Below are 26873 nucleotides of genomic sequence, written 5' to 3'. Positions count from 1 at the left end.
ATGAATTTGGATGGTCCTTAGGTCTTTTGTCTCCCCCTCCTATTACTCCTCCTATTTCTTCTAGCAAGTGGCCTTTCCACCTAAATTTTGCTATCTCTCTACTCCAGGTAGAGGAGAAAGATAAAGATAAGAATGTTGATGACATTACAGATGGTTGGAATGTGCCTAGTCCTCCTACCAATCCTAGAAATCCTTGGGGTTTTAATGATTGAGATGAACCACCTCCCTTGGCTAGCATTCCTCTAGTGGCCTGATGGGTTTCTTAATGGTTTTTTTTTAATAGTTGTTGTGAACTCTCACAAGATAATCTTGTATCCCTCAGCCTATTTTTTATGAATGTGTAATTAGTATATTAATTTATTAATAAAAAGTACTATTCATCAAAAAAAAATTAATATGCATCATTCCACTCATGATGAGTGGTCTGCATACTGGGTGAAAGCTATCTTGAAGCAAAAATGGCATAGTGAGTTAAGTCTTCCTTCATGCGGCATAGATACCAAAAAATATTCTCCCACCCATAATTTCAAAATTTTGGGAATGTGATGCCTGCAATATGCATTCTTATTTCTATTTTCTTATTTTTCTCATACAATGACATTGTTTTAACATATATCCTCTAGATATTGTTGTAGGAGCAGAAGCTTTATCTCTAAGAGATGAATTGAAGTTTCACTATCAAACTGGCAATCAATAATAATGTGAAGAATAGTGATTTTTTTTTAGTGAACCAATCTTTGAGGACAAATAAGATACAAATGATACAATGGTAATACAAATCAGTTTCAACTATTTAAAGAGATTTTTTAAATATTTTTAAAAAAATTGTTTGTCTTGTATTTGTGCATTTCAGGTGGATTTAGCATCAAGAGATGTATTGAACTAATGTTAAATTGAAGTATATGTTTGAATTAAATTGATTAAAAAATAATGAATTTTTTAGCCTAGATATGCTTTGTAGTTCTCATTTAGTTTTCTTTGAGCACATTTTTTTTGTTAGAATCTTAAGATAAGCCACTTACCATTTTTATTTTATGTTCTTTATTTTGTGCACAAACGATGTTGGCAACGCTTGTTCCATGGGTGCTAAAGTTGCTTGCATTTATATAAAAGATTTTTTTTTTATGAATAGTCCTTTTCTATTAATAAATAATATGCTAAGTTACAATTCACAACAAAGGTTCGGGGGATATAAGATCACCCCATGAAAGTTCACGTGGCCTTAGTCAGAATCAACAACTATTCATCAAAAAACAACTTATAAGAAACATCCTCATGTTGTCAAAGTAGTTTGAGGTGAGGGTAGTGGTTCATCCCAATCATGAAATCCTAAGACATCCCTAGGCTTGGCAGGTGGGTTGGGAATAGTCTAGTCATCAGCAGCATTGTCGAGGGGCCTGCACTTCATCCTTGTTATCAATCCTCTGGGGAAAGATGGCCAAATCCAAAAGAATGGACCATTTACTATGTATAATACATCAAGCACCAGCCAAGGGAGCCATTGAGCCTAGATACCACCTTGTACCACCTCGAAGTAGATAAATTGAATGGCAATACCAACCACCATCCCCACCACTAGGAGAGCGGTGATAGGAAGCTTGTGAGTGAGGCATGTGTGAGTGGAAACCCCTAGGTGGAGTAGCATTAGTAGAGATATTAAGTGGAACTCTAGAAATTGTACCTAGAGCATTACCCCAGTGGTTAAGTAGCTCGTAGAGGTGGGCCACCTCTAGAGCCACCTTGTTGGCTTGTATTTGAATCTGCATCATTACATTATTACAAATGCATGCTTCAGTGTACATAGAGAAATTTATGTCAAGAAAATTTTAAGTGACAATAATAGCATTTTTATCTTTCCATAAGGTAAACAAAATCTCCATCCTCAAGGTATGTCAAATCTAGGTAAACTTCTTGGGAAACCTAGGGGAATCACCCAAAATAACCATATGCCAAGAAAAGGGTTATCGCTGAAAGGGCTGAAAAAAATCATGAATCTAGTGCCAATACTACTAAGAATGTCTAAAAAACCAAGAGATATGCAAAAAATTCTTTGGCTACCCATAGAAAGGGCACCAAGGATCCAAAACTCCAATATGCTTGAGCTAAGGCCCAAGGGGAAGACCTTGAAAAACTAAACACCAAGCAAAAAGGGAAACCTTGGGCTCTATAATAGCATTCCAAATACTGTCAAAATGATTTCTCCACTAAGAGAAAGAAGATAGTAAATGCCAACATTGGTTAAGAGTATCCACCATCGACAGATGAGGAGAAAGCCAGCAATATCCCAAGCTGGGCTTATAGCTAGTGAAGGAAGTAGTAGGATACCATTTTCAGTCAATCTACCAAGGATGAATAGATTGAATACCCACCTTATGAAGTAAATGATCTAGAATTGTAGCAACCAATAGATCAAAAGTCTATCAATCTGAATGGGAAAGAAAAAACTAAAATTGCATATCTTCCCCTAATCTGAGTATCATAGAGACACTAGAAAAGTAGTCCTTAGTGGTCTTGATGCCACATTTAAAAAAATGTAAAGCATAAGCACCTTGAGTCCTGGCCAAAGGGATACCTTGGGTGGAAAATAGAGGAGACCACCAAATGTTTTGTTGATTCAAAGAGAGTTCATCCTAGAACCCATCACCAAACCAATGAAACCAAGGCTTGACAGCTTCCCAAGATTTCTAGATGCTCTTGATAACAAAAGTACCCTATATGTGCATAGGTTCTTGCATGATAAAAAGGGTTTGAAAGCCAATCCTCTTCTGTATAGGTCTGTTGACAAGAAAGCTAGAAGAAATAAAATGTTGAAACAAAAATTTCCAAGCTTCATCTCAAGTTATGGTAGGAATGATCCATTTGGCACAAAGAGAAAGCCCTTTCTTTTGAGTGGAAAGAAGGCCAAGGCCTCTAGACTCTTTAGGGAGGCAACAATAATCCCAAGCCACTTTGTGGAAGCCATGATGGTCAAAGCCAGAAACCCAAAGAAAGTCATGAAGTAATCTCTCTAATTTCTAATAAGAGGCTTTGGAGGGAGCCCAAAAGGAAGAATAATATAAATGTGTAGTTGCCAAAACCTTTGAGAAAAAATCTTGAATTTGTTCACAAGAAAAAGGGGTTTAGTAAGCCAATACTCAAGCTTCTTTTCAATCTTGATAAGCACAACATTCCACAAATCAACTAGTGAGGCTTGAAAGGCAAAAGGAATGCCTAAAAATTGAAAGATCTCTCTATGAGTGACCCATTCCCATTAGAACTATTCAATCCATGGTGGAGCTAAAAGAAAATATTATCGATAACATAGAATTTTGTGTCATTGAAAAGTTAAGCCAAAAGCTTGACAAAAGGTGTCTAGACATTGCAAGGCATTAGTGATGTTTTCCTCATCCTCCAAAAGAGTGATAAAAAAATCATCAGCAAAGTGACCATTGACCAACTAGGAGGAGGAATCTAGCAAGGAAATGCCACGCACTAAACCAAAAGAAATAGAGTGGTCTAGCAAGTATCCAAAACTTTTTTTAGTAGTGAGAACATATAAGGTCAAAGCCAAAGGGAAACCCTACTAGATGGAATGAAAGAATCCAATGGCTTCAAATTGAGAGCTATTGATAGTAATACAAGCATTAGCATCTCCAAAAATCATTTTGATGGACTGAAGCAAATTGGGGCTGAAACCAAGAGCTTGAAGCATAGCAAAAATGAAAAGTCATTTGATCTAGTCATAAGTCTTAACAAAATCAATTGTCAAAAGCAAAGACAACTAATTGGACTTGCAAGCCCACTCCATGCCTTCCCAAATAGCAACGATGTTGTCAAGAATAAACATGGATTTAATAAAGCCAGTTTGCTCTGGCCACACAATTAAGGGAAAGAGATGTTGGATTTTGAGAGAAATTGCCTTAAAAATTATCTTATAAGACACATTAAGAAAAGTAATGGGTCACTAATTACATATATTTTCTGAATCTCCAGCTTTAGGTATGACTTTTATGTTTCCTTTGTTAATAATAGCTCCTAGACTCTTAGAATGATAGGCTTCAATATAAAATTTGTGTAGGTCTAGACCAATAACTTTGGAAAGATATTTGTAAAATACATAAGTGAACCCATCAAACCTAGGGGATTTATCATTAGCCATAGAAAAAATTGCTCCTTGAGGCCTTAGATGGCAAGAAGCTACTCACAAAAGGCTTGTTGCTTGACCACTAGGCAATTTGGAGTAATAGTAATACACTTTATGAGGGCTTCCTCCCGAGCAACCAAATTTCCCTACAAAGCAAACACATTTTCGCAGTCGTGAACAAAAGCTTGCAGGATGTTAGGGAGACTAGAAAGAATAAAATTCCCTTTTTAAATCTTTTTAATCCAAAAATTGGTATGATGGGCTCTAAGAGCCTAAAAAAATTCTTTAGAAGCCTTATCGCCAACCTCCAACCAATGGAGGTGAGCTTTGATTTGGACCCTATGAGTAGCATAGTTATCTGAAACCTACTTTTCATGACTAAACTTGGCAAGTTGAATTTGCAAATCAACATCAAAAGGGTTGAAGGTGAGAGCTTCAGAAGTCTTTTTGAGAGTCGTAGTAGTGGATTCATAAGATCAACATCTAAAAACTACCAGCTATCACCCATAGATGCACATAAATCTAGCATTTCTGGTGATGGCATTATTCCATCACTAAATCCAACCAGTCTGAGAATGTGGACATGGCTCCAAATTCTAGAGACGTATGATATGAGCAATATTGAAAGCATGCATTAGCAATGATGTATTGAGAAAAAATTGAGTCTTGACAACACTCTAGATAGTTGTATGCCAAGAGATGAAAAATAAATGGGATAGTGGTCTGATAACGTCACATCTGGCAAGGGAATGATAGGTAGATCTTGATCCTCAGAAAAGGAGAAAAAAATATTGTGCAGTAATCATAGCATGATCAAGACATTTTAGAATACAGTCAAAGATAACTCAAAATTTGGACCAAGTGTATCAGACCCCACTATGCTGGTGGTAGTTAGAATTGGGATCATAAAGGCCCAATTTATTACACATGTAGTACCAGGCTACCCTTTCCCCAGTTGTCAAGCAAAAAGGTAAAATGTCATCTTTGTCAGAGGCCAACTCAACCATATTGAAGTCACCACACATAACCCCAGTAGCTAGAGGCAAGTTGTCTGCCTTCTAGCCCCACAATTTAGATCTTTTCACAGCATCATTGGAAGCATAAACATTAACTAATCCAAAGGAATGATTTTTGTTAGAAAGAAAAAGCCAAATTATTTTGTGTGTGGGGTTAGAACCATATGAAATAATAACAAAATGAAGGTGAGTTGATAGTAGAGTAACTACACCACCTCTACTAATTTCATGCTAAGAAGAAAACATAATGTCATATGGCCAAATGATGCAAGATGTAGAGGAAAGCATGAAACTAGAAATTTTAACCTTTTGCATGTAGAGAAAATATAAATCACCAAGTCTATGATGGGTATCCCTGACAAAGTACTTTCTGAAGAGGTAAAGACTTGATAAAAGGCCAACACAACAAGGTAAGCTTTGTGTTGTCAGAGATGGTAAAGACTCTCGACCATCTTTGAAAAAAAAGTAAGAAGGAGCACACATATCAAGGATCATTGTTAAAAACAACATCTACTTGAGACGAGTTAGCAAAACAAAATAAAAAATAATTTGATAAGGTTTTTCACAGCATCAAAGCAAACTCCATGAAGAGTCCAACTCTTGTTAACCCATTCTCAGAGCATAGCTTCAAAATGAGTTCTACCCACAAAATACCCTATCAAGGTATGTTGTTTTAACCAATCACAAGTAGCATCAAATTCTTGCAAACAAAGGATAATATCAGGATTACCTCATGAAAAACCTTTGGGACAAATTTGTGAGGTCATTTTTTCAATGGAGGCATCATGGCTTTCCAAAGCAGCAATGTGAACACTAGTATCAAAAATTGGGTCACTATTGGTTGGGGCCATTATAAAAAAGCCTAAAAACTCTCACAGTAAATGTAGTTTGACAAGTAGAAAACACAAAGGGAAAGCTCAGACAAAGAGTCTTACACAAGGAAACTCAAAGAATGCATGAATGTATGAAACCCTATCAGAATTAATATATTTTCAATTGTTATAAATCTATAATTTCACATCTGACACACATGTCTATCAACATTTTTAACAAAAAAATTTCACACAAATATTGTCTAAACCTCCATTTTGATATGATTGAGACCGTTGACAAAAAAAGAAGGGTTTATACTTGTGGGTTGTATGTGTTTTTAAAAGTCTCTTCAAGAAATTCATTATGTATTCTATATAACTTTTTTCACGGTCACTTACATTTCTAAATTTATACATAAGAATATATTGATTTGCATCTATATCTTAAAAAAATCAAATAAAGTCCACATACTTCAATAAAATAAGATAGATTATTTAATTTAGTTAAAATATGTTGATTTAAGTTTTAATCAATAAACAATATCTTGACAAGAATATGGTTAAAATATTTTAATATGTTAACTATTTCTTATAGAAAAACTATTTTATCAAATTTTAAAGATGCTTTAATATGTTAATTATTCCTATATAGATTGCTAATATAGATATGTTACTTTCTCTTAAGAATATTTTATCTAATTATAAAAATTAATTTAAAAATTATAATCAAATATATTATAATTAGATCTTTAAAATTATTGTTAATATTGTAATTTGAATAAATTAATTAAACAATTAAATATACTTCAGAATAATGAAAACATCTATCATTATCTATCATTGTATATCATTCTATTAATAGACAATATCTTGACAAGAATATGGTTAAAATATTTTAATATGTCAACTATTTCTTATCAAAAACTATTTTATAAAATTTTTAAGATGCTTTAATATGTTAATTATTTCTGTATAGATTCTTAACATGAATATGTTACTTTCTCTTAAAAATATTTTATTTAATTATAAAAATTAATTTAAAAATTATAATCAAATATATTATAATTAAATCTTTAAAAGTATTGTTAATATCATAATTTGAATATATTAAGTAAACAATTAAGTATACATGTGAATAATGAAAACATCTATCATGATCTATTATTCTATTAATAATTTAATGTGTAAATGTTTCTAAAATATATAGAGAAAATTATTTAAAAGATAGTATGAAATATATATAGGGTTTTCATATTTCAAAAATATAAGATAAATTACTTAGTATAATAAAATATGTGGTTGAAGTATTTAGTAAATAAATAATATTTTTTTCAAGAATATAATTTAGTTAAAAGTTGATTAGCTTTCTAAATTAGTAAAACATCTTAAAAGTGTATAATTTTGTTAAAAAAATTCAATATATATTTTTTCTATACAGATTTTTAAAAATAGACTTATTATTTTTAATAAAATATTTATAACATAAAATTATATAAATATATACACATGTAGATATACATACACATGCACATGGAGATAGATAGATAGATAGATAGATATTAGAATGGTCCAAGATTGTTGAAAATTTTCACGTATAAAATAGCTTTACTTTGTTGATAAATATAATAAACTGGTAAATAAAAACTATATGTAAAATTAGTTTCAATATGTTTAATATTGTATAATGATATGCAAATAAATAAAGTTCTTATGCAAATGATAAAACTATATATTCAATAGTATTTGTTTAATTTAGTATATAATTAGCAATATTTTTTTTGAAATTAAAAAACTATTTTAAAAATTCTATTTATTCATATAATATTCAATATTATGTTAATATCCATATTTCAAAAAACTAAAAACCAAAGTTTCATGGAGTAAAGTAAGATGGTTTAAATAAATTTTCTTTTACTCCAAATGGATATGATTCTAAATTTTGACACAAGAACCGCTACATGTTTATAAACTATACATAATGTTATCCCAAAAAAATTAGGAATATTTCTTGCAAATTTGTACTTCAATGGATAAATTAACTTCAACCTTGAGACAAAAATGATTTAAGTGCAATACAAAGACTAAAATGAATTAATTGTAATTATGGCCTAAATCTAAGTGTAATTAATCTACAATTTTCTAGCACATTCAAATTTAAGAAAAATTAAAACTAAAGTTTCATCCTTTACCCACAATGTATATAATTCTAAAATTTGACACAAGAAAAATGAAATATTTACCAAATTATTATCCCAAAAAAAAGTTAGGAAATTTTCTTCACAATTTGCACTTGAGTTGGTGATACATGTATAAGAGCACATGTAAAAATGGTAAATGATTAAATGTGTAATCTAATCATATAGCAAACAACCCATATAGAAACCCTACCTATAGTGACCAATGAGAGAATAAAATGCATATCCTCACCCCCCACTAGTGAAAAATCCTACAAATAGGTAGAAAGGACTCTGACAACATATTGTGCAATATTCTATGGTCACAGTTTATCCCAACATCTTGTGTTATGAACCATTGTTTCCAAATTTTTTGTGAATATTTCATGTTAGGAACCATTATGTGAATTTGTTACTAGCTTAGTCTCATTAATGTAAGAGCATCTAGGGTCATTGGCAATCTTGCATCACCTAAAATATTTCCTTTCAGTTTGTCTATATCATATTCTATTTGGGAAATTTTCTATTCTCTAAGTAGTAATTGGTTCGGTTGATTTTTGTCTCATGTGACCCTTATGGTCTATTTCAGGCATCTTGGAGATCCTATGTCTAGCTTCATAGCTTGGTCCAACTTTTCTAGATGAATTTATCTTATGATTGGTATAGAAAGCACATGTTTTAATATTAGTTACAAAAATCTATTGCTAACATTAGTTGCAATTTTTTTTTTTGAATATGGAGAGGGAATGTAGGGATTTCACTTTCTCATCCCAAATCAAAATTTACACATAGAAATAGTGGCTATTTTTGCCACTATTTAGCCTATCATGGATAACCATATTCCATAAATATTAAACCCTAAAACCATAATCCTTAAATCATAAATCCTTTTCCATTTGTTTGTTCCACATGTCTCTTTCCCCCTCTCTTTCTCTTTTCAATAAATAGAATTGGGTTTTAAATATTATTGATAAACTACTCTTTTGTATCAAATAATGATTCTAATCATTACATGGGAGAGAAAGAGAGAAGGGAAAAGAGAGTAGATATGAAGCTTCAAGAAGAGATTGTGTGTGTATTATAGAGTTATGGGGGAGAGAGGGAGAGGGGTGGACAAAAGGGGGGAGAGGGAGACAATGAGAAAGGGGGGAGAGAGGGGAAAGAGAGGTTCGAGGAAAAAGAGAGTGTCTTATAGGGTGGTGGGAGAGTTAGATGGAGAGATGTGAAGGAGAGTAAGAGAGGAAGAGAGGGAGGGAATTATTTAATGGAGAGTTAGGCTGTCTTTTATGATGTATTAACACCATGTTTTTTGAATGTTGCACTTAAGTGCCTAGTTGTCCTAGAATAATATTTATCTTATAAATAATGTAAAAATGTGTCCATTCTAAAATAATATTTTGAAAGGCATTTTATTATGAAACACTATGTGTCTAAAACATCAAGATTCAAAATATGTTGTGTTTTGAAAGATAGAGGGTCCTTGGGATTATTTGTCACTTTCTTAGATAATACAACATATTATACATAAATTCTTATTTAACATAGCATATAATCTCAGCCCACAATTACTCCTACTAATTGGAGATAGTTACACAAAAAATTGAGACTTTGAAAGAGAAATTTAAAAATATCATCAATCTTAGAGATTTAGTGACATTGGGAAAGCTGATAATTTGACAACAATTATATCAATGGAAATTTGATAATGTCTTTAAGAATACCTTTATAAATCTCTTAATAGAGTGCTTACTTAGTTGTAAGTTTTAAATCATTTAATCAAGGTAGACTATATAATTATTGTAATCTCTTAACATGGTAGACCCCTCACAGGGTAGATCATTAAATATGATCAAAATTGTAGCCCTAACAAGAAAACTTTATTATTGCAGTAGTGAAGATTTGTGGATGTCATCCCCAACCTACTTTTACCTTCACCTTAGAGGGTTTATGGGTAACCAAACTTTTTGTGTTATGTTTTGATCATTTTTTTTTATATTTCATTGATGCGATTAGTTAGATTTGATATATCATTGCAGTAAATGTTTATGTGATTTATGATAGTGTTGAGATAAAGGTTTAAGGTGAATGATCTCTTTATCTGTCTACCCCCTTATTTATTTTTCTCCCTCTTTCTAGAACTCCCTACCCAAAACCCTTACCACTATCCTCCTCTTCTCTCTTATATCATCTCTCTATAATGAAAGGGATTAACATAAAGATTTTCTGCAACAAACATGATGCATTATCCCATAGTAACAAATTTTATCCCATTGAAAATATCTTAGAATTGTTGTCTTTGATGGGTTGAATGGGGGAAAATTAGCCAATAATTATTATGTATCATTATGTATCGATGTTTTGCAAAGGCAAGGAAGGAAACTTTATGAAATAGAAAAAAATTGCAAATGGTGTGAAAGTGGCACTGCAAAATTGCAAAAATGAACAACATGACATTTTAACCATTGATTGTGCATGTTAATCCACCTATGACATATAAGGAAGGAAGCATTGTGAAATAGTGAAACTTCACTATTTCACAAAGGCAAGGAAGGAAGCTTTAAAAAATAGAAAAATTTCACTATTTTTGCAAAGGGCATGAAAGTGGCACTATGAAATAGCAAAAATGAACAACACGACATGTTAACTATCGATTGTGCATTTTAACACACCTCTGACATATAAGGAAGGAATCTTTTTAAATAGTAAAACTTTTCTATTTCACAAAGGCAAGGAAGGAAGCTTCATGAAAGAGAATTTTTTTCTATTTTGCAAAGGGCATGAAAGTGGCCCTATGAAATAGAAAAAATGGACAACATGACATGTTAACCACCAATTGTGTGTGGTAACCCACCTATGACATATAAGGAAGGAAGCTTTGGGAAATAGTGAAACTTCACTATTTCACAAAGGCAAGGAAGGAAGCTTCATGAATTAGCAAAATTTTACTATTTCATAGTGGGCATGAAAGTGGCACTGCAAAATAGAGAAAAAGGAAAACATGACATGTTAACCACAAATTGTGCATGTTAACCCACCTATGATATATAACAACCCATTAAAAATATCTCAAAGTAGTTACAATGATGGGTTGAATGGGGTTTAAAATAGCCAATATGTACTTGTTCCAAGAGTGGAGAAGGAGATATTACCTTTGAGTGTAAATTCTTTCGTACATCTAAAGGAAGTAGGAGAAATTATATAGTTTAAGGTGAATCTGTGAGTCCTTTAAGTGGTTTTGAGGATGGAGAAAACTTGATGGTAAGTAGAACTTTGTGTAGTGAAAGAGATGATAAAGAACCAATCCTAAGGAGAAGTCTTGACACCTACACCTAGTTGATGTTTAATCTCTCTAGATCTTCTTGTTTACCTACCAAGACTCTATTAATTAGAGGTAGTTACATAATCAAAAAAATAAATTTTGAGATGGGATAACATGCAATGTTGACCCTGCCACATGGAGAAGCCTAAATAGTTTCACCATTTATCTTAGAGTGAAAATGGGATAACACAAAATGTTTTTCCAATTCCATGTGGCAAAAACCTATTGGTTGTCACATTTCCCAATGCATAGTGGAAGAGGCAGCATTGATTTTGTGATTTTGTGGGTCATCAAAAATGACCCTTGTGAAATGAAAAAAATAGGGATAACACAAAGGTTCCCCCGCTACCACATGGAACAAGCCCATTTGTCATAACATGATGCCTCTATTTCACAAAGGCAAGGGAAGAAGCTCTCCAAAATAGTGAAATTCTCTATTTTGGAAAGGAAAGAAAGGAAGCCTTCTAAAATAGAAAATTTGACAGTTTCAAAAAGGGCATGACAATCACTTTGGAAAATAGTGAGAATGGTTAACATGAAAATTTTAACCTCTGAAAAATTGCATGTTAACCCGCAGAAAAGAATCCATCCAATTGAAGAGTTCTCAAATCAGTTATTAGGGATGGGTTGAATGAGGGGAAAAAATAGACAATAACAAATTTTGGAGATCATTCTCATAACAAAGAAAATAAACATTCTATGGCTTTCAAATACAAAGGCTTGATGGCTTTGTGTTACCATTGAGAATTATTTATGCTATCTTGAATTGGTGAATTATTTATATACTATCTTGAATTATTCATAAACCTTAAATCCTTACCCTTATTGTAAACCCTTATCCTAATTGTAATTCCAAAATCCTAACCTTAATAGAAATACTAACCATAACTATAATCCTTAACCCATCTCTCCTATCTCTCCCCCTCTAGGTATATGTCATATCTCCTACACTCTATGCAACACCCTGCTCGAGAACCCAAGAGAAACAAACCTAACATGTAATAATTTTTATTGAACCCCTTTTTCTAAAGTTCAAACAACATCAAGATAGCATTAATGCAGAAGCAATATAAACATACAAATCAAATACACATAAGCAACTACAAATAAAATTTCCATTCCTCAAGGGTTCCTTCATGTTGATTTACATTAAGAAGTTTATATTAATTAGTTTAAGTCTCAAGTAAAATGTCTCATGATCATAAATAAGTAAGGGATACATAATCACATAAGAGAATGCATGAGTATGATTAATACAATGAAAGTACATCCACCACACATGTTGTAGGGTATGTAAGAATAGATACAATACATCAGAATATAGGATAACATATATACATCAATTGAAAAGAAGTCACTGAGTTAAGAATAAGAATGATAAAGTTACAGCTACATCCTTAAACATCCAATAGTTGTAAATGTGAGGGGGACCCAAATGATAAGAAGACACTACCTCCTGACTGTGTGGTTAACTAGGCAAGCTTCTACTCCTACCATACAGGGAATTTAATGAATGATCCACATATGACAAATCAATCATGAAAAATTCCTAGGCAAGGAATACCTAATAGCCAAAACTACCTCAAAGGTAACACATACTACTCAAGAAGGGGTCAATGCAAGAATTTGGGTCTCAATTTTCACCAAAAAGTGGAAGTGTTTTTCCTATTTTTGAAATATTTTATCAATTGATGCCAAAATTTGAACCATTTAGAGATGGGTAAGTGCACCAAGTTGTGGTGCCAAAATGGGGGTATAAGTGGACACCTTTTTTCTGAAATTAGTAATTTCTAAACTTCAAGAAGAATTTGAAGATAGTTACACTCAAAATTTTAAGATATGACAAAAACAAACGTAGTATCCTTTGAATCCAGTTTCTAAACTACTTTTTTTTTTTCAAAATGGTTTAGTTTTAGGTCCTCAAAAAAGGGGGCCATAGAAAGTGGTATTGTTTATTCCAAAAAAACATAACACAATACAAAGTATGGCCCACCTAAAATTTTAACTTTTTTTTTGAAATTCTTTAATCACTCTGGTCAAAAGTTACTTAACACTATGAAGTTTATCCTAGATTTTTTGGGTAATTTTATAATGTGTATTTTTTTTATGAATATTTCAACTAGATACATCCCAAAAACATGAAATATTTGTGTGCTTCCCTTAGAAATGATTGAAAACTAATCTAAAATCAAAACTTCTTTTTTTCAAAGTGTGTAGAATGGAGTCTAGTTTCTAAAAAACTAAGTTGTTGCAAAATTTGATGAACGAGCTAAAATCTACAGCCCAATTAGTACATGTTGTTTTTTGACAAAAATGGACATACATTCAAAAGAAATTATAGATGAAAGGCTTGAAATAGTTCAAATTAAAAATAAATTATATGGTTATATAGCTAACACAGAGACCTACAATGTCATGTAGCCTAATCTTATTGATGCTCAACCACGAGAAATCTTGAAGGAGAGAACACGAGAAAAATTAATCATTTTTTAATGTTTGCAGCAAAAAATGTCTCTGACTAGTTTATAGACTCCAAACCTTTGGGTTGGATCTCCAAGGCAAAACCAAGCCTTAGGCTTGGTTTAATGCAAAGCTTTGAATAGCATGTATGCCCTATAGCATGCATGCGCTATTTAAAGCTTTTTGAATTTGGGTCTCAATAGCACATGTGCGCTATAGTGTGCATGCACTATTGAGACCTAAATAGTGCATAAAGAGGGAAGAAGAGATGCAAATCAAGAGCAAGAGAGGGGGGGATGGTTGTGTTTATGTGTGTGTGAGAGATAGAGATAGAGAGAAAGTAGGGGATGGGAGAGGGGAGAGAAAGAGTAGGGGATGGGAGATAGAGGAAGTGAGATAGAGTAGGGGTGGCAGAAAGAGTATGGGATGGGAGAGAGAGGAAGTGTGAGAGAGAGTAGGGGTGGAAAAGAGAGAGTACAGGATAGGAGAGAGATTGGCAATAGGGGATGGGAGGGGGAGAGAGAGAGAGAGAGAGAGAGAGAGAGAGAGAGAGAGAGAGAGAGAGAGAGAGAGAGAGAGAGAGAGAGAGAGAGAGGAAGTGTGTGAGAGTGAGTAGGGGTGGAAAGAGAGAGTACAGGATGGCAAAGAGAGATTAAGAGTAAGGGATGGGAGAGAGAGAGAGAGAGAGAGAGAGAGTAGGCAATGGGAGAGAGGAGAGAGATAGAGAGAGAGCAGGGGATGGGAGAGAAAGAGAGTAGGTGGTGGGAGAGGGAGTGGGAGAGGGAGAGAGAGAGGGGGATGGGAGTGTGTGTAAGAGAGAGAGAGAGAGAGAGAGAGAGTAGGGGATGGGAGAGAGTGTGAGAGTGTGAGAGAGAGTAGGGGTGGAAGAGAGAGAGTGAGAGTAGGGGATGGGAGAGAGAGAGTGAGAGTAGGGGATGGGAGAGAGAGAGAGAGTAGAGAGGGAGAGAGTGAGAGAGAGAGACAATAAGTGGTGGGAGAGGGAGTGGGAGGGAAAGAAATGGGGGATGGGAGTGTGTGTGATAGATCTAGAGAGCAGGGGATGGGAGAGGAGAGAGGGGGGATGGGAGTGTGTATCTATGAAAGAGAGATTTTAGGGGATGGGAGAGGGGAGAGAGATTAGGGGATGGGGAAAAGAGAGTAGGCGGTGGGACAAGGAGTGGGACAGGGAGTGGGAGAGGGGGAATGGGAATGTGTGTAAGAGAGACAGAGTAGGGGATGGGAGAGAGTGTGAGAGTGTGAGAGAGAGTAGGGGGTGGGAGAGAGAGCCCATATAGGATGGGACAGAGGGAGAGTGAGAGTAGGGGATGGGAGAGAGTGTGATAGAGAGTAGGGTATGGGAGAGAGAATGAGAATAGGGGATGGGGGAGAGAGAGAGAGAGAGTAGAGAGGGAGAGATAGTACTTGAGAGAGAGAGAGAGAGATAGTAGGCAGTGGGTGAGGGAGTGGAAGAGGGAGAGAGGGCGGATGGGAGTGTGTATGAAAATCTATAGAGTAGGAGATGGGAGAGGAGAGAGAGATGGGGGATGAGAGTGTGTATGTCTATGAAAGAGAGAGAGTATGGGATGGGAGAGGGGAGAGAGAGTAGGGGATGGGGGAGAGAGAGTAGGTAGTGGGAGAGGGAGTGGGAGAGGGAGAGAGGGGGGAATGGGAATGTGTGTGTGTGTGTGTGTGTGTGAGAGAGAGAGAGAGAGTAGGGGATGGAGAGAGTGTGAGAGTGTGAGAGAGAGCTCATATAGGATGGAAGAGACAAAGTGAGAGTAGGGGATGGGAGAGAGAGAGAGAGAGAGAGAGAGAGAGAGAGAGTGTGTGTGTGTGTGTGTGTGTGTGAGAGAGAGAGAGAGAGAGAAAGGGATGGGAGAGAGAGAGAGAATAGAGAGGGAGAGAGAACTTGAGAGAGAGATAGTAGGTGGTGGGAGAGGGGGGATGGGAGTGTGTGTGATAGATCTAGAGAGTAGGGGATGGGAGAGAAGAGAGGGGGGGGATGGGAGAGTGTGTGTCTATGAAAGAGAGAGAGTAGGGGATAGGGGAGAGAGAGTAGGTGGTGGGAGAGGGAGTAGGAGAGGGAGAGAGGGAGGGGGAATGGGAATTTGTGTAAGAGAGAGAGTAATGGATAGGAGAGAGTGTGAGAGAGAGTAGGGGGTGGAAGAGAGAGAGAGTATGAGATGGGAGAGAGAGTGAGAGTAGGGGATAGAAGAGAGTCTGAGAGAGTAGGGGATGAGAGAGAGTGTGAGAGAGAGTTGGGGATGGGAGAGAGAGAGTAAGAGTAGGGGATGGGAGAGAGAGAGAGTAGAGAGGGAGAGAGAGTGAGAGAGAGAGAGATAGTAGGTGGTGGGAGAGGGAGTGGGAGAGGGAGAGAGAGGGGGGATGGGAGTGTGTGAGAGATCTAGAGTATAGGGGATGGGAGAGGAGAGAGAGAGAGGAGGAGGAGGAGGATGAGAATGTGTATCTGTAAAAGAGAGAGTTTAGGGGATGGGAGAGGGGGGAGAGAGAGTAGCGAGAGAGAGAGAGAGAGAGTGAGTAGCAGATGGGAGAGAGAGACTAGCTGGTGGGAGAGGGAGTGGAAGAGGGAGAGAGATGGGGGGATGGGAATGTGTGTAAGAGAGAGAGTAGGGGATGGGAGAGAGTGAGAGAGAGTTAGAAAGTGTAGGGGGTAGCAGAGAGAGAGAGAATGAGATGGGGGAGAGAGAGAGAGAGTAGGGGATGGGAGAGAGTGAGAGAGAGTAGAGGGATGGTAGACAGAGTGAGAGTAGACGATGGGAGAGAGAGAGTAGAGAGGGAGAGAGAGTGAGAGAGAGAGATATATTAGGTAGTGGGAGAGGGATTGGGAGAGGGGGAGAGAGGGGGGATGGGACTGTGTGTGTGATATTTAGAGAGTAGGGGATGGGAAAGGAGAAAGGGTGAGAGAGAGTAGACGATGGGAGAGGGGGAGAGAGAGAGAGAGAGTAGGTGGTGGGAGAGGGAGAGCAAGAGAGAGAGTAGGGGATGGGAGAGGGGAGAGAGAGTAGGGAGAGAGAGAAAGTAGGGGATGGGAATGCGGAGAGAGAGACTAGGGGATGGGAGAGAGGGAGTAGCCCGAGAGAGGAAGCGGGGATGGGAGTGTTTGAGATAGAGAGAGTAGGGGATGGGAGGGGAGAGAGGGTGAGAGAGAGTAGGCAGTGGAAGAAGGAGAGAGAGAGAGTAGAGGATGGAAGAGGAGAGAGAGTAGGAGATGGGAGAGGAGAGAGAGAGAGAGAGCAAGAGAGAGTCAGGGATGGGAGAGGATAGAGAGTGAGAGAGTAGGGGATGGGAGAGAGAGAGAGTGAGAGAGAGTAGGTGATGGGAGAGGGAGTAGGAGAGGAAGAGTGAGAGAGAGAGTAGGGGATGGGAGAGGAGAGATACTGAGAGAGAGAGTGGGGGATGGGAGAGGAGAGAGAGTAGGGAGAGAGAGAGTACAAGATGAGGGATGGTGGGATAGGGAGAGATGTGTTTTAACGTAGTGTGTACGCACTATAGTGCATACATTCTTTATAGTGCGTACATGCTATAGTGCATACACACTATGTCAAATCACCCAAAAATAGTCACAAAGCAAGTTTGGGTCTCATTTCATCCATTCTCTACTTTTTGTCTATTGTGCATTTTGTTGTTCTGATAGAAAACATGGGTTTCAAGTTGTTGGAAGTTAGCAAACACTATTTGAAGACTTTTTGAAGCTAGCAAACACCAAATTCAATCATTGGAAATACTATTTGAAGGCTTTTTGAATATTCTTCTATAGAAAAGGTTAGTGTAATCCTTTTTAAATATTGTTTGTTGATATATAGATACAAATTTGAATATAATTTGACATGTTTAATAAATAGTGAATTCATTGAAATTTGTATGTTTTCATAAAATGTTATTTCAAAATGGTTAGAAATTTGACAAGTTGTTTGATATATACTATGTATTCATTGGAATAATTGTAATTTTTATATGTATTTGAATGATTTGTAATTTACACATTGTAAGTAATTCAGATGTTTGAATAATTTGACATGTAGAAATCATCATCATACCAAGAAAGAAACCAAAAACTCAAACAAATGAAGATAGGGAGAGAAATTTGGCAATTAAAAGAGATAAAATGAAACTACTACGTGAAAAAAGACAATTTTAAAGCAATAATGAAGAATTGACTTTCAAAGAGGATCAAGAATCACTAATACAAAGAAACAAAGAGGAAGAATTGGAAAGAGAATGAATGAGATTGTTTAACTCAAGAAGAAAATTGAATTGTGAAGCTACACCATCTTCTAATGTTGAAGTCATATCATCCTCTCATGTTGAAGAGACACTAATTTTTAGATCTGACAATGTACACATTCCATCATGTCATGTTGAAGGCACAACATCAACATATCAAGTAGGTGATATTCCATCTTTTGCATCTTATTTCCAAGGCACATCATCTTCGGTTCAAGGTATGCAATACACTCAACCTTATGTTGATGTTCAAAATGTTGAGGGAATGGAAGAGATTATAACACCTTCTAGAATTTGTTTTAGAAGAACAAAATATTTGATTGATATTGATACTAACATTTTGAAATCAATGCCTGACAAGATTAGCAAGTGTACTTGTCAAAGAAAAGTTAATCGTATGTAGAGATTATTTTTTGAAGAATTAAATATTACAGATCAATGCCAATTATTTTTTGAAATGATGAGGAATTTTAAATTTAGGCCTATCATGAAGACTCTTGGGCTAAGAACGATGGACGATTCAAATGAAAAAAATATTGTAAAGAATCTAATGAGTGCTTATGACAAAGTGGGTTCTAAATCATGCACCAAAGATAGTAATATCACAGGATAAATACTTACATCAACAATAGTAAGTACCAAATGAAAAAAGCTCGACTCATGAGAAATACAAGAAAAACATTGAAAATTGGTAGAGATACTCTAAGGAGAGCCATGCTAAGAAGTGAGAGATTGGAAGATCCAACAAAAAATGAGTTATGGACATTTAGCGGTAGACTACCACAAAAAGATAAAGAAATTATTGAAGCTATGAAATCATTGATCGAAGATTTTTGGAAAAATAACACGTGTTTCCCCTAATCAAAGAGATGTTGTAAGAAGGAGGATTGGTAGCCAAAATCGCAACCCACATGTGAAACATTTTTTGGACTCAACTTAAACATAATTTTTTGCAAAATTTATTAGTATGTATCTTCAAATTCGACTAAGTCAAAGATTTTTTGAGATGGGTAAACCTTTTTATGTGAAGATAAATCACACATGCACAAATTTTTGTTGTAGAATAAATATTGAATTTTCTAACCATTTTGACATTTTTAAGAATATATGTGTGTTTTTGCATTTTGAGTTTGTTTTGCAGAATTGTGACATGAGTGAGCCACCAAGATCTTCAAGGAAATTCATATCTAACATTTTATGTGAAATAGGGGACAACCAACAATTTTACAAGACATCATTCTTGGATGGTACATGCTTATTTTGTGGTTCTTTGCAACTTTTATCAACTTTTCAACATATGGATAGTACACATGCAATTGAAAATGAAATAGTAGATTATAGAAAATTTAAGACAATGACATATGCTCTAAAAGATGGGAAATAGGGCAAAAGATGTGATTTAGTCATTGAAAAGATTCTAGTGTATGAGTTCGTGAAGATTTTTTGTGAAAAGATTATTTATGAGTATGCAAGGCATGCACATAGAGCTCGATGGCTAGATTTGCAATTCAAGTTGTGCAAGGATACATTTCCACTAGATACCATTGTTTCGGTTGTAGAATTCACAGAAAACTACACACTACAACCACAAAATGAGGTGCAAAAAAAGTATTATACTTCTCAATAGGTTTTCATATTTGATCACATAACATTCATGCATTCACCTACAAGTACAGAGGATGATAGGGTGATTTTGAGGGATTACCATTTTTACATCAGTGATGATCAATCACATTCTATGGAGTTTGTACATGGTTGTTTTCAACTATTTTATGGAGATTTGGCTAACATGGGCATAACATATCATCAGTACATTATTTGGTCAGAAAATTGCACATCTCAATTCAAGAATGCATGGATGTTCTATTGGTTGAGCAAGATGCATAGGTTGTGTAGAATTCAATATATGTGAAATTTCACAAAGGTTGGTCATGGAAAGGGAGAGCACGATGGTGCAAGTGCATGCATCAAAAGAACCTTAGCTTGTGAAGAACTAAAGTAAAAAGATGGAGCAATATTTATAGATGCAAAATCTATCATCTTATTGTGTAATGCTACAATGGGTCCAGGTAAGGAAGGTGAGTTTATGGTTCATAGGATTTTTTGGTTGATAGATAATACTAACATTGCACCATATGAAGATTGTTGCACACTAACAAGATTGTTCATGGAGTATCCACACACAAAAAATGGCATGCTATTGTCCATCATGTGCAGAGGAAAATTGGGATGACTGTGACTCGACTGAATGGGTGGACAAATGGGATATATGGGTTTTGGACCTAATTGACACCTATCATCCCCCACAAGCACTAGAAATGGTAGAGATGGATTTGTCTATTGACTTTGACTGCTTGTCTTATCTAGTGCAACCTATATATATATATATATATATATATATATATATATATATATATATATATATATATATATCTTTTTAATTTCAATATGTAACTTTATAACTTTTACCTAAGTATTTTATGAATTAATGACCGCGTTTTGTACATTTGTCACTGTAGGCCATATTTTTGTTGTTATTTCACCTGAAGATAATAAAGAAGGGACAGATTATTATTTGTGTCAGTGTGTCCAAGCCAAACAAAAATTGGATCACTCAGTTATAGATGGTGAAGGTTTAGAGTACCATGTTGGTGCGGTGGTTGTAACTAGCACATGGCTTAGACGATATTCTATGAAGAACCCTAACTTGTGGTTATTCTAAGATTGGCAAACAGAGAGGAAGATTCTTTATTATTCAAACCTTGCTGTCGCATCAAATGTCCACTTGATAAAATATGGTGGAAAACCACATAATAAGATTCTTTGGAAAGTTCTCGAGTCAGACCATGAGGCAATACTTGAGACATTAAAATGTAGAGCAGATCTAGTTGGCTTATTAGATTGAATAGGGAGAGAGAGAGAGAGAGAGAGAGAGAGAGAGAGAGAGAGAGAGAGAGAGATCAATGGGATCCAAATGCAATGTTGCAACCTCTCCCCCAAGATTATCCACATGACAAGGTTGGTATTGTTATTATGTGTAAGTGATGAGATAAGTTTAAATCACAAATATTATGTTTTTATTTGTTTAGAATCTAGATACATTATTTGAATTTATATTAGATTCTTTAATAGGATCCATTTTTAGATTAGTCATTTGAATAAGTAAAAGTTTAGAATTTTTTGTTTAGATCAAAATGTAATGAAAGAACATGAAATTTGTTAGAATGCAAATGTTTTATTATGTAAAGTCATGATTGTGTGCATGCAACTAGAAACTTCAAACTGGCGAAAGAAAGGATACAATGGGAGAAGTTTCGAAGACTCATCAAGCCATTCAATAAGTTGCTTGATCATTGCTAGAAGCTCAAAAAAATAATTCTTTACATTTGGAACATTGTTACCAATAATGATATTATGACTAATATGCTTTTATATTTTATTTGTTGTTATGTTTGTTTGCTCCTAGTCTAAAGATTGCAAGGTTGTGATTGTGTGGAAGAATCCACACCCTTAAGGATAGTCATAAGTGGTTCATCAATGTTTGATTTGTAGCCTTCCTTTTTCCCTTTAGATATAATCATGTTTATGTTCTCACAAGTTGGGATGGAGGGAGGGGTATTGCTAGAATTAATTATCAATTACACTTTACTTATGTCTATTTAGGATACAAAATTTTCATATTAGTTTTTCTATAAGACAACACCTTATTTAGCACATATTGTAGGAGAAATCCACATGCACTTATTGTCATCTCACACCTATTTGTTTGCGAGATCCACCTTTGTGTTCGTACCACATTATCATTCTCTCATTGTTCACATGTTACACATACTTTTTTGTATAATAGATGATGTTCCACCTTTAGGCAACATGTGATTACACCTTGTCTAGTTGATAGGTTATCACAAGAAGCACTCCTCGTTATTATGCATTACCTATATATTTAGGAAGATCTATGTGTATTGCATCCATACATATTTTTATTATTTATAATAATTGAATCTAGTTATTTAATGATCAAATTATTTCATCTCTCTCATTTGTGTTATCGATTGAGCTACTAGATCTTGTCATTTTTATTTTTTGTCCTAAGCAAATTCTTACACTTAGCATAGCTACTATCTTTAAAAAGCTCTTCATTATCCTTATAAATATTGGATTTGAGTGTAGTTTCAATATTTGGTAGCTCATTACCAAGATAGAAAAAAAAGTCTTCTAGCCTAAGCTTCTCCTGAAACTTGTTTTATAGTTCTTAATTTCTAAATAGATATGACTTTTTCATTGTAACATGTAGGCAAAGATCTCATAATTTTACTCGTGTTCATCATCATCACTTAAGGTGTCATCTCTACTTATAATTCAACAAACTATATCATTCACTCTCTACATAAATGGTGAAATAGTTCACTTTCACTCACCCTTATATCTTCATACTTCCCTTAATGACCCTACAACTCAGATTGCTTAACATACCTGTCACCTTTACAAATAGTTTCTAGCTTTTTCCATGCCTCATGGGTTATCATTGATCCATAGATGTGAGAATACTCTATATCAAACAAGGCACTAATCAAATATTAACTTTCTATCATTTTTTTTCTTGAGTTGCTTCATTTGATTTGTAGTAGCATTTGATAGATCATTTGTTATAGGATAAGGCTTCTCACTAATATCTCAATATTCATCTCCCATACATATCATATAAGTAGTCATACCATTCTTCCAAACCAGGGTGTTGGTTCCATCAAAATTAGGACCATCATTTTGTAAACTTTCCATGTCAAATATCATATTAAGTGATCAAATATCTTTAAAAGGACTTGCTATAATACCAAATTTTAGGCCCAAGAAGAGTCAAACACATCTGAGGGAGGGGGTGATTTAGTTGTATGCCAAATATAATAATTCTAACCACTTAAATAAATCAAATATCTAAAAGATAAATAATAATACAAGATTTGTAACACATAACATCATATATTGGTGCAAGTGCACCAAGTGGTATAGAGGAGTCATAGGTCATTCAAGGTTAAGATACAAGATATACATAAATAGATGTAAATTGCAAAATTGACAAAATGTTGTCAAGAATGCCAAAAATGGCTAAGAGAAAGGACTAATGGATATGTTTAGAGTTTTATAGTTTAGATATTTTAAAGAGTCTTTATATTAGTATAGAAATGTTGAGTTGTCAAGCTGACAACTTTTTTGTCAACTTGACAACATTTTCATATGTTAAGTTAGTACATTGTTGCAGACAATTACAAATAGTTAAGAAGTTTATGTCGGGTTTGTGGGAGAAGATGGGGTCTATTTAGAAGTTATTCCACATGATTAGAAGGGAGAGATGATCCATAATGATAAAATATGTAATGGAACCAAAGATGGAAGTTTTATGAATAGAATTCAAATTTTTTGCATTTTATGAAGCTTACTACCTCATGTGTACGGTCCCAATAACAACAAAATTATTTGAATATATAAACATGAAATTGGTTGAAAATTGGTGTAAATACATTTTCTTTTATTTCCCTTACATTTTTATGCATTAAATTTAGTGTTTTGTTTGGTGTTAAAGTGAAGGAAATCATTGGTATAAGTGTATTGTGACTATAGATAGTCATTAGTGTAAGGACTTTATTAAGTGCCTTGACTCATCCACAAATGGATTTATAATGATTGGTGTAGTGAGTCAAATTAATAATAGATGCTTTTAATATAGTGAATATATGTATGGATTTGAAATGAAGTCTTTGAAGAACCCAAAAAGATGGAAAATTATTGATTAAGGGAAACCAAACCCATACCAGTCATAGCTGGGAATGATCTGAGGGATGGATAGGGTAAAAAAGGTTTGGAAAGGTCTTTTTAGATGGATTTCAAGGTTTTTGAATCTATTTTAGAGTTGTGAGTGAATTGGAGGGGTATTTTCTACAGAACCCATGGTTTCTTGTTCAAATAGTGAGGGTTTGTTGATTTGGGAGTTTTATGAATGGTGATACTTTGGGAGTTTGATAATATTGTGTCTTAAGGGGTCTAGAAATATTTTTTTAGGTTTTGGAGTCTTGGAGATTAGTGGAGGATAGGATTCCTTTTTGGGGTAAGTTAATTAGGCCTAAATGCATGTGCAATCAGTAGTAGAAAGGTTTATCAGTCAAGAGGTGAAAGTTTGAGATTCATAGGGGTTTTATAACTCCCAAAAGGGTATTTGGAAAGTTAATTACTTACTAGGTTTTTTGGAAACATTTCATGAAATTTTTAGATTTATGTCTAACAGGGCAACTAGGTAGGCCTAGGGGGGCTAAAGTGTGAAATGGTGAGAGATGAATTGGTTGGAGTTGGTGAAGAGCTGAATCATGGTAGATAGACCTTGAAAATTCTATCCAAGGTGTTAGGGTCAGTGTGGGAAGCTTGATTGGATATTTGGTATGTTGGAGGTACTAGGTACACTAGGTGCACTCGATAACCCAAGAGAGTATTGGAGTTTGAATAGATTGGATTGAGACAATGAGATGATGAACTCATGAGCATGGTTGAGGAAGTAATCTACCAAGTCAAAGAACTCCATTTGATCTTTGAGTAGGATTGATTCCTTGATTTGATTCCAAGTTATAATATTGAATCCTCAAGTTGAGTTAGTCTATTTAAGGTGATAGTGGAGGGCTCTGCATCATATATGTTCTTCAGGAAACTTATTAGGAAAAATATAATGGGAGCCAAAACCATAAGATATTTGTACAATGAAAAAGTACTCCTATTTTTTTTTTTAAAAGAGAAAAAAATCAATCCACTTACATCTAGAGACCTATGACCCAATTTATGAACATGCTATGTAGAGCACATTTCTTACAATAAATCTTAGAATTTCCCTTTAGTTGGATTCATTGATATAATCTTGATTACAAGAGAGTGGACATAATGTCCACTACAACCAAGAAGATAAACATCTCAAATACCAAAAAAAATCCAATGAAGCACAACTTCTACTTATTCATAAAATGCATACAATATATTTCTTTTGCATATCCTTTGCATACTTAACATTTTCTCAATTATAAAAATGTTAATTCATTTATACATGTTGCAAAGATTAAACATAAACAAGCTTGGCTAATGCCTATTATAATAAAAGATAAAAATATTATATTTAATCAGTAATGTTATCCAAATCAAATCATCTAAGACTTGGATAGGACCCAAATGAATAACCAAAAGTATGCAATGGTATCACCAAAGTAGCACCAAGAATCACAACTTATTTCTTCATCAAATAAATTAGACCCTAAATAAAGAAATACCAAAAAACTATCAAATAAATAAAAATTTGGTCTCCTCAATCATTGTGAACCATTAACATCATCTAAGAACACCAACAAGAAGCATGAATACTATTTAGAGCCTTCATATCATCACTAACTCAAATCTCAAATCATTTTCAACACTAATCAACAAGAACACTAAAATATTGAACTCAATCATAACAAAAGATAGATTATTATACTCTAACTCATGAAAAACACTAGCATAAAACACTATCCTCTTTCATTTTTCTTCACATTTTTTCATAACATCAAGATAATGAATTGAAGATTAGGATACCCATTTCTCTCCTCTATAACATATCAAAAGATGAGGTATGGTTGTTTTGGACCAAATCTCTGGTGTCACACTATGGGCCACTTTTTAAGCATAAAAATGAGTAATATAGGTGATTTTTTAAGAAAAAAATGGATTTTTATGTTTCTTATAATGTTATAAAGGTCCTTAGGGTCATTAGGTTAAGTTTTAGGTGTCTAGGAGTTAAGATGTCAAAAATTGTAAAAAATTACAAAAGTTATCAAAGTAAAATTGCAAAAATGATGACAACTTTGCAGGAGTTTGAGAATTGATGAAGGGCTAAGCATTTGGAAATAATTTATTTTAGTGTTTTCAAACCTTTTCCAAGTTTAAGAATTGGAATTAAGTGAAAAATGTAAAATTTGCACTTTTTGTGCAAAGTTGCATTGCTGAAAGTTGTAAAAGTTGCTCAAATTTGCAACTTAGTAGAAAAAGGGTTGTGGGATTGAACTGTCCATTCTATTTGGTCTAGGTGGCTAGGTAAACCATATCCCCAACCTCATCCCATCTTGTTGAGTGCTCAAACATTCTTAGGCATGCCAAACTGAAACGTCCCTAACGGTCACTAAATTCCATAGGGCAGTGATCTTTGATAGGGCATATCTTGGAGCTCGTGTGAGGTATGGATGTCATTCTAGTTCCTATACTACCATGTAGTGGAGAACTATAATAACCTCTTTCACTTTTTGTATATCATACTCTATTTTTATTTTGCGATGCCATCTTGGGTGATGCTGAAACTTGTAGTGTTGGCCAGTACAAAGTTATCAACTGCCAAATCTCTCTCACCTTTTGTCATGGGATTGAACTGTCTATTATGTTAGGTTTGGGTGGCTAATTAAACCCTATCCCCAACCTCATCTCATCTCATTGAGCACTTGAACATTCTCAAGCACATCAAACTGAAATCTCCCTAAGGGTCACTAAATGCCATAGGGTAGCAATCTTTGACGGGGCATATCTTGGAGCTTGTGCAAGGTATGGATGTGATTCTAGTTTCTATAGGACCATGTTGTGAAGGCTTATAGTAACCTCTTTCACTTTTTGGAGATCTTACTTCATTTTGATTTTATGATGCCATCTCAGGTGATGCTGAAACTTGTAGTG

Source organism: Cupressus sempervirens, chromosome 6 (genome assembly GCF_028749045.1).
Source record: "Cupressus sempervirens isolate cs-2001-9-10 chromosome 6, ASM2874904v1, whole genome shotgun sequence".
In the NCBI taxonomy this organism is placed as follows: Eukaryota; Viridiplantae; Streptophyta; class Pinopsida; order Cupressales; family Cupressaceae; genus Cupressus; species Cupressus sempervirens.
Note: the sequence above shows the minus strand (reverse complement) of the source record.